Source organism: Pezoporus occidentalis, unplaced genomic scaffold, assembly GCF_034315485.1.
Source record: "Pezoporus occidentalis ecotype Australia unplaced genomic scaffold, CSIRO_AGI_Poc_V1 ctg45, whole genome shotgun sequence".
Classification (NCBI taxonomy): domain Eukaryota; kingdom Metazoa; phylum Chordata; class Aves; order Psittaciformes; family Psittacidae; genus Pezoporus; species Pezoporus occidentalis.
Window position 1 is genome coordinate 7,461,703 of NW_026915780.1, and position 9,371 is coordinate 7,471,073.

Genomic DNA, 9,371 nt, shown 5'->3' on the forward strand with positions numbered 1-9,371 from the left:
ACTTCCCCAAACCTTCCTGATGATTACCAAACCCCACAGTGACCCTCTGTCCACCTCCTGTGCTAGGGACAGTACCAATGACAGCAGGTATTCTCCATGGCTGCTGAAGCCTGGCAAGCCTTCATAGGTCATGGGGCTGTGTTCAATTAGTGTAACAGCTTTAAGCTCCTTCTCATGTCCAAAGAGCTCGTCAAATCAAATATAATACATCCGTTGCACTGGTGTCCTGGTGTGCTATTACGTTACCCAAAAGGACAAATATTCACATTTGGATCATCCAGATGCAAACCCAGGAGCTTATTACCGAAATTGTATTTGAAGACATTGAATGCTGTTCCAACCCTAACTATTCTATGATTCTATGAATCACATTCACTTACGTCTTCTAATAGTTGCCCAATTGCCTATCATGCAACTTCAACCTTGAGGTACTGCACTTAAATTCTCTGCTTGTGGAAACACCAGTTGCTCTGTAAAGGTTAAATACGTAATTGAATTTAAGTAATATATTTTTCCTCAAAACAATTCTTAGAAACACTCGTAGATAAACCCATTGCCATTTAAACTGCGTATAAAACATGAGTTTTCAGTCAGGGTGAAATCCTGGCCCCAGTGAAATCAATGGGAGTTTTGCCATTGACTTCAGTGGGGCCAAGATTTCTCCCTTGATGCACATGATATATTTTTCCTGACATTTAGCATGATGAAACAGCCCTGGTTCTGATTAGCCCAGCGTATAAATAGTATCAGTCAACTAAAGCAAAATTCAAATCAAACCTCAGGCATCTTTGCTGATGTCGCTTTGCTTTGGAGCAAAGGGACCCAAATGGCTATTCGGAATCAAGGACTTCATCTGAATCTCTTTCTGTGGACTTGGCTTTAACCATGAATCAAGGCACGGACAGCAAAGGGTTAGCAATGATGGAGACATCTATTCATATGTCTTGTGACATACATTTTTCCAGCGTGAATTCTTCATTAAAAGAACTCTTGATGTCTCACAGCTTGTTACCAAATTGGGCCTTGACTCTTAATATAATTTAGATGTGTTTAAAATATGCTTCTCAGAGGAGCTGCCTCCACATTTATGAAAATGATATACAATAATATTAGGCAGGAATCTGTCGCCTGTTTTGACAAGTTTTATGTTTTAATATCTTATGAATGAGCATATGAACACATTTTAACCTGTTGCTTTATGTTTGAATCAGCCATACTGCAGGAGAGGAGCAACGCAGCTTGCCTTCTGAGACCATTCAATAAATTGCTTGCACACTGCACAGCCGAGAAAAATATTTCTGATCTTTCCCTAAAATTTGGATTCCTTTTTTTTACACCATGGTGTCATCGGAAAGCAAAACTAATGGAAAGACAGTGGCAGAGATTAATAGATGTTAAATCTACAGGGAATCATTGCAATCATGTCATTACATTACAGAGTTAATCCACGGTTCCTAGGGACTAATTGCGTAGTTTCCCTGGCCCACGCAATGCTGTTTGTAGACCATCTTCCAGACGGCTCCAGCATGGATGGGAACCTGCCAGCAAGGGGAAGACCAACCCTCCAGAGGTGGGGAGGCAGTGGCACTGCCCCGCTGCACTGCTCGCCTCTCCCTTCTCCCTTTATCTGCCTCTGCAGCACATGTGGGGCTGGAATATTTCATGAGACATGATAGAGAATAAGGACCTGCTATTTGCCTGCTATTCAGGCAAAACTCCCACTGGCATCTATGAGCCCTTAAATAGTACAGTATGTTGCAAGTGGAATTGTTTATTGTGTTCAGTCAGAGCCGGCTACAGCCAGCTCTCACTACTGACTCAACTACGCGAAAACTCGCCCTCCTGTCATCCCACACTGCAATGCTCACTGGGCCCAGTTCTGTTTCCACTTAAGTGCTGGAATAAATGGAGTCAAGACAGATCCACCATCTCCTTCCTCTGAATCCCAGTGCTCTTGAAAAGCAGTGGGAACGCCTGTAAGATGGAGACAGCGGGCCAGACACTGCGTTGTTGGTGTGAAAGCCAGTGTGATTTACACAGCCCTGTGAACAAGGGGTGACCCGAGTAACTAGGATCTGCTTTTATTGCAGCTCACCCCTCTGAAAACCAGCACATCAAAACCATGGAGGAGCTCAAAGTGGATACTGGATGCAGAATTTGGTCTCTGGTGAGCCAAACAGATAGACTGTCCCTTACTTCCCTGCTTTGTGCTCCAGAAGCATCACAGCTTCTCACTGAAGATTTCCCCCCAGACATATGCAAACATGTAATGGTGGCTGGAATTAGGACTTACAGGTATTGCTGCAATTTACTTGGCTTTATAAATTCTCCTTGCAGCCTTATTCACATATACCACTTGGGAATACTCGTTGTATTCTCGTTTTAGCAGTGTTAAAATTCATTTGGTATCTCCTTCTTGCGAAGTGCAGGTAGATACACACTCTCGAGTGAATAGGATATGCTCCACTTGTGAAGTGTAGAAGCAGGTCAATAGACAACTTTCAAAAGGAACCATTTAGGATAATTAAGCAGCACATACACACCAGCAAGAGTTTATTTTGTATTGGAAGGCATGTGGTTAGGGAAACAATAGCAGTTTTTTCCCTGGAGAATGTTAATTAAATTGAACACCCTGGAAAACTGAACTATTCTTACCACAAATCTATAAATCAAACTGTTCTGTTTGCTTAATATAATGCTTTGCTATTCTAGTCACACTGAAGTGGGCCAGCCACACAATGCCAAGATATTTCCATGATGAGCACATTAGAAGCACTGATTGACTAGAGATCTTACGGATGTAAGGCCAAACCCGTATCTCATTTACTCCAGAATAACTAAGATCAAAATCTGGCCCACACTGTTCAGATTAGTACATAAATAACATGAAAGGTTTGTGAGCTCTCTAGCAGATGCATTACGGACTTGGTATCTGTACTGCACAAACCCTGGCAACTCCGGTAATGGATCAGAACTTTGCTGTGCTAGGAACTATACAAATACAGAGGAAAAGGATTTGTTCACCCTGGAGAAGTGAAGGCTCGGGGGAGACCTTAGAGCAGCTTCCAGTGCCTAAAGGGGTGATCAGAAATCTGGAGAGGGGATTTTGACAAGGGCAGGTAGAGATGGGACAAGGGGAATGGCTTTAACCTGCCAGAGAGGAGACTGAGATGAGCTCTTAGGCAGAAGCTCTTCCCTGGGAGGGTGCTGAGGCGCTGGCACAGGGTGCCCAGAGAAGCTGTGGCTGCCCCATCCCTGGCAGTGTTCAAGGCCAGGTTGGACAGAGGGGCTTGGAGCAAGCTGCTCTAGTGGAAGGTGTCCCTGCCTGTGGCAGGGGTTGGAATGGGATGAGCTTTAAGGTCCCTTCCAACTCAAAGCATTCCATGGTTCTGTGATTTGTCTTTCTGATTTGTCCAACTAACTTGAAAATACCCATGAGCAGATATTCAACTCAGCTTATCTCACCTGAATGAGAGATCAACACCCTCTGCCAGGTGGTACCAGAGGGCCAAGGTGATCTACTTGGTCCCCTCTTCTCAGAGACTAAAGGGGCTCTTTTAATTAGAAAGCTCATATTCTCAGTTTTTATACCCTGGAGCCAAATTTTCAGCTGTCATAAACCAGTTTTCCCAAGCAGACTGATGCTGGCAGTTGGGGATTTGGTCATCTCAGCAGCAGCCACTGAGAGCATCACCCTCAGCAAGTCTTACCTCTGCAGTGGGACTTCAGCTGCCACAGACCTGTATCACAGACCACCTCAAAATACACTACACACATGGGGGCCAGTGCTCATGTTCTCCTCTTCACAAGACTCTGGGTTGATCCAGAACCTGGTAAAGCATTTTCATGTTTCCTGAAGTGGGCTGTGATGCAGGTTCCTATGGAAAACCCTTGCCTCTCCTGTTACACACAGTTGTTACTCATTGGAAGAAAGGTCATGTTAGCTCCAGCCTGCCAACTTGCTATCTGCGTCTCACTTAGACACTAAATAGAATTTAAATAAGGAAAAGATCACAGATTTCAGGTTCTGAAAGGAGTTTTGCATGTGCTGAGGAAATGAATTGGATTTTCAGGCTGTGTTTTCTGCCATAGCAGTGCACGTGGATGAGTGTGCATGTTCCCAAGACAGTGGCAAGCTTTAGGCGCATTCATGTATAGAGAAATAAAAGCACCACACCAAGCTTGACATGGTAAATCACTAGCTGCAACTTAGCAGTGAACTGGTATCTCTGGAAGAAGTTCCCCTTAAACAGAAATGGCCCAAGAGATGCATTATTGGTAATGGTCTTCATGGTATTCAGAGGATTTTCTGGGCCATGTATGGATCACAGAGTCTGTATCTATCAGCAGCACAAAACTGGAGAGATCTGGACTCAAACAGCCACAGGAGTGTAGAATCAGGAGGACATACTTGCATCCTGAGCACCTTACACTCATTGGTGGCATGCCTGCTGTACCGTTACTGAGAGGTCTCTCACTCTATGGTCATGTGCATGGCGTTCCAGAAGTGAATGTCAAAGGCTTCAGACACCCATCATGACACAAGGTAGTCATTTATCACAATGTCTAAGTCCTGTTCATTGAAAAGCTTCCACCAGTCTTAACAGGACAGCTAAAAGCTTTGCACAACTTCCTGCATCCTTCTCCAAGCAAGGCTCATCACTGCCTTTTCATCACACCTCATCCCTGGGCCAGAAGTGGAAAGGTTTCCAGCGTTTGACCTGACAGCTCCATTCATAAGAGCGATTTTCTCTTCAATTAATAGCTCTGCAATGACAGTGGATAGGCAGGAAAAATCAGATATTCTGTGTCATCCTAAAAGCTAAGAAAAAGTGCCAGTGTGGAAAAAGGGCTACAAATATGCGCCCAGCTCTTTCGCACTGATCTTTATTTGTAAGACAAAAGGCAAAGCCTTTATTTTAGAGCATGTAGATTTACTGCTCCTTAATGTATTGCCCAAGTATGCTACATATACCCACTGGAATGGTTTAGCTGCTACTGGATTGCAGTTATTTCTTGCAAAAAGAGACCGTTCTTCAGCATTAAAATAGTGTGATGAGATGCACATAGCTGGAACGTTCCAAAACATGTAATTTAGTCTTTTTAAGGGACTTATTTTTAATTCTGTCATATATTAATGTTTTGGGCAAAAGTATGTTATATTAAGGGAAAGGTCTGGTATAAATCACAGCTGCTCAGCCAGCAATCAGTCACATCACAGGAAGAAAATGAACACTTCTTTCATTCTCGCATTTGACCCCTCCAACAGTGTATTGTCCTTGCTAACGAGCTGAACATTTTTGCTGATTTGTTATATGTAGCAAATATAGAAGCAATGAAACCCATCTGTGTAATTTATTCATTGATTTGGACTCAAATCCAAGTGTGTTCTAAGTAGCTCTTGTCTGTGTGCATGTGTGTGAGAGGGAAAGAATAGCTCATCAGCAACAAAAATAAGTCTCGAACTTACCTGCTTCAAATATTTATGATTAATGGAAAACACACTGAATCTCCTTGCCTGCGACCCTGCAGCCATTTCAGAAATGGTTCATTGTTGTGTAAGGGTCACCAGTGTCAGCCCTGTATTTGTGAAGATCATTTTTTGGGGAGGTCTCCTCATAGTCCTTCCAGATTATAAGAAAAAGAATAATGAAGGAAGGCCAGAAAGCTTCAATAAAATAAAGCAAACTCAAACACACTTTATGCCCCTTGCTTAGTGCTGAAAAAAGCACATGGTGATAGTGGTTCTGTGGGTATCATCTGATTGTCACATTCTGTAAAACAGCTTTAATTTGAGGGGAGTCATGGTTTCTACCCTGGGTTCTTCAAAACACCACTGATTCTAAGGCACCTGTTAGAAGTCCGTTTTCCTTTCAGCTGCCCAAGGGCCTATCTCTTCTTTCACACGCAGAGTAACCTTGTGAAGGAATTGTTTTTAAACAGTTGGTTTCAGCCCTTTTAAGTTTCCTTTTTATGCTCCAGCCACAGCGGATGTTTGGTCCGGGATGCAAGGGTTGTACAAAGCCTTCCACCCAAACAGTCCCCACGTGTGAGAGGGACAGCAACTCCTTCCTGCTCAGTTATGAATGAAGGAGGGAGGTTGATGCGAGCCAAGTTTCTGGAGGGGTGAAGGCCTGTGTGTATCTCCCAAACTTTCCAATCACAGAGATGTTTTCTGGCCTGGAAATGTAAAAGCAGAGCTGCTGAACCACGCTCCCTGCTCTGCAGAGACCCTCTGGCTGTTCCTTCCAACAATTTGGTGCCAAACCTTACATGATCCAAATGAAGGGAGAAAAACATCAAAAAAAATCCCAGAAACTGAGAGAACAAATGAAACCATGGATCATATATTACAATCAGCAGCAGCCGGGTTGAGCAGAGACGGGGTTCCCCCAGAAACCCTTCTTTCTTAACATTGAACATTCACAAGCTGACCATGTCTGAGATAAGTCAAAGACTTTTTTTCTCCATTCTGCAGCTTTTCTTTTGCCTCTTCCCCTGGCTGAGTGCTGGTGGCAACAGATTAACAGGTCACCGGACTGGGTCTGAGAATTGCTGCCAATTACCTCGGCTCTGCTTGTTGCGCTATAGTCTAATGGCATCGTTTAGCATGCACTTCTCTCCCGACACCCCAGCTGGTGACACCCAATAAAAAGTGTGATTGATAGATAAATCTGCCTGTGTATATCCAAAGGGGGCAGTGGGGCTCATCGTTTCAGGGGTAAATGTCCTTTCCCATCCTTTATAGCTTCTTCCCCATCCAGACAGGGTGACAAAGAGTCTGAAAAAGCTCCTTGCTTGTGTGGGTCTGGCCCTCCGGACCCCCAGGATGTTTCTTCCCCCAGGAGGATGCTCCGGCTCGGTTGCGAGTCGCGGAGTTTGCGCCTCTGCTCTTCCCCCTTCAGACAGCAATTACGGAGAGAAACATCTGAATCAACAAAGCATCATTTACTTAAAGAACTGACAGCCCTTCCACTTGAACTGGTTTAAATTAGTCGACGCCACATTCTTTTCCTCCTGTGTGTTTTGTTTTCTGTCTTGTTTTTTTCTTCTTCTTCTTTTAAATAGGGATATATAATTGCAGTAATTCATCCGGCTGAATGCGAAACAGTTCAGCGGGAGGGAAAAAGAAGCCAAGGACACCACCGGAGGGGCTGGGCGAAGGAGATGAGCAACCGCACCCCGCCGCCTCGCTCTCCACCTTCCACGGGAGGCTGCGGAGGGTTCCGCAAGTGCGGAGGGCACCGGCCTCCAGCGGAACGGACGACGGGGCCGCCGGGTCCAGGCTGCCCACCTTGCACCGGCGCATCCCGGCAGGGCAGGAGCCGGGACAGGTAGTATTTCCCATCCCCGGCTTCCTCACGGAGTCTTACCTTCAGGACATGTGCAAATGGAAAAGTAGGGACATTAAAGTCAAATGACATACATGTATAAAGACAGAGCGCGTCGTCGGCAGCAGGAATGATTAAACGGAGCAGCTCGGGAAACCTCCTGTATGAATATTTCATGTGAAATCAAGCGATCCCCCCGAAGGTACAAGAGCCCTTCTTAATTAAACCAGTGTAAATGTTGCCATTTACTCCTTTTTCATTTAAGCCACGGGGGACGAGCAGGAAGACTGCCCGAGTTTTACCCTTATACCCGCAAAAGAAGAAGCGGGCCTGCCTCTAGAGAGGGGGCTCCCGTCGGGGCTGCTGGTCCCACAGAGCCGGGCTGAGGGACAGGTAGCCCGGGGAGAAGCAGAAGCCAATGGCCGGGATGGGAGAAGCTGTAGAAAGGCAGAGTATGGCAAGGACCAGCTCTGCCCCGGCACCCACCGACCCCACGTCCTGGCTCCGCTCATCTCCATCCTTTCCCCGCAGTACCCTCAGCAAGGGGGGAACGAGAGAGGGTTGGCGGCCGGTGTCCCCCTCCGTTTGCTAGGGTACCCCCGTACCCAGAGTGAAGAAGGCACCGGAATCGCTCTTCCCAGCAGAGCTGTCCCCAAGCTGCTCTTCTGCCCGCCGACGGCAGAGCCCAGGACGGTCGTTTCGGGGGACTGCGACCCTCTCCCGGCTGCTGCGGGTCCCTGTTGTGGGAACCCCGGGCTGAGCAGCCGGGAAACTTCGATGTGCAGCCGCAGCGGTTTCCATGGCAATGCAGCGGGAGGGTGGTCCCCGCCGCCGAGGACAAGGCTGCCCATCCCGGGCACATCCCGCTTCCTTTCCTTTCCCGCACAAGCACAGGATCGGGCCCCTGGACAAGGAAAACACCCGCAGGGGAGAGGAAAGAGGTTTCCGCAGTGGGGGTGCCCACCCTGCCCTGCCCGCCGTCGGTGCTCGGCGCTGCACAGGCGGAACCGCCCGGACAGGACCCTCTGCTTTGACAAGCGGGGTTCTCTGGGGGTCTCCCTGATTTGCCAGGGAAAAGCGGCAGAAGAGACCGACCCCAACCTCTCAGGACTTTGTCACAACGCTGTTAAAAAAGACGATTTCCGAAAGTCCTTGACTCTCCCAAAGACAAACCTGAGTGAATTTCCCAGCCGGACCGACTGGGAGCTGAACTCACCGCTCTTCCCCATAGCCCCTCACACACTGTCCCTGCGACACTGACATCCAGCCCCTTGCGACCTTGGCTTCTCCTTCCACACATGACCTTTCCTTTCCTTCTTTCTTTCCTTCCTCCCTTCCCTTTCCTTCCTTTCTTACTTTTCTTTTTTCTCATTTTTTTCTTTTCATTTTTCCATTTTTTCTATTACCTTTTTTTTTCTCTTCTGTTGTCTTTCTCTCTTCTTTACCTCTTTCTATTTTTATCTCTTTCTTCCCCCTTTCCTTTCTTCTGTCTTCCTTTGTTTCTGTCTTTCCCTGTCTCTCTTTTCTCTCAGTTTCCCCTATCTCTTTTTCCCCATTCTCTCACTCTTTATTTCTTTTTCCTGTTCTTTTTCCTTCCTTTCTTCCTTACAGATCTTAGTGTTTTAGCGTCGAACCGGCTCCCTATCATTTTGCATTCACAGGGAATTAAAACAAAATAACGTTATTCTTTTGGAAAGATTTTTTCAGTTTTATTTGAATAGCCATTACTCCTCCAAATCCTTTCTTCCTCCTTCATCCTTTTTCCATGACTCTGAGCAGTGACATTGGGCAGCCCAGGGGTGAGCAGGTACTTTCTTTTCCAAAAGGAAACGCGTTTGCCGGGACAAGGAGGGTGGCCCAGGAGATAACTCCCTGGAAAAGGCTTTATAATCATATTCGGATCCTAAACATCCCATCGCAGTAAACGTCTCCTCTCGACCTGCCAACTAAAATAGCCGTGATCGTGTGGATTGTAAATGAGATCACAGAAGGGTTTATCTGGGAATCTCTCACTCTCGCAACCCACAAGAATTTCTTCCC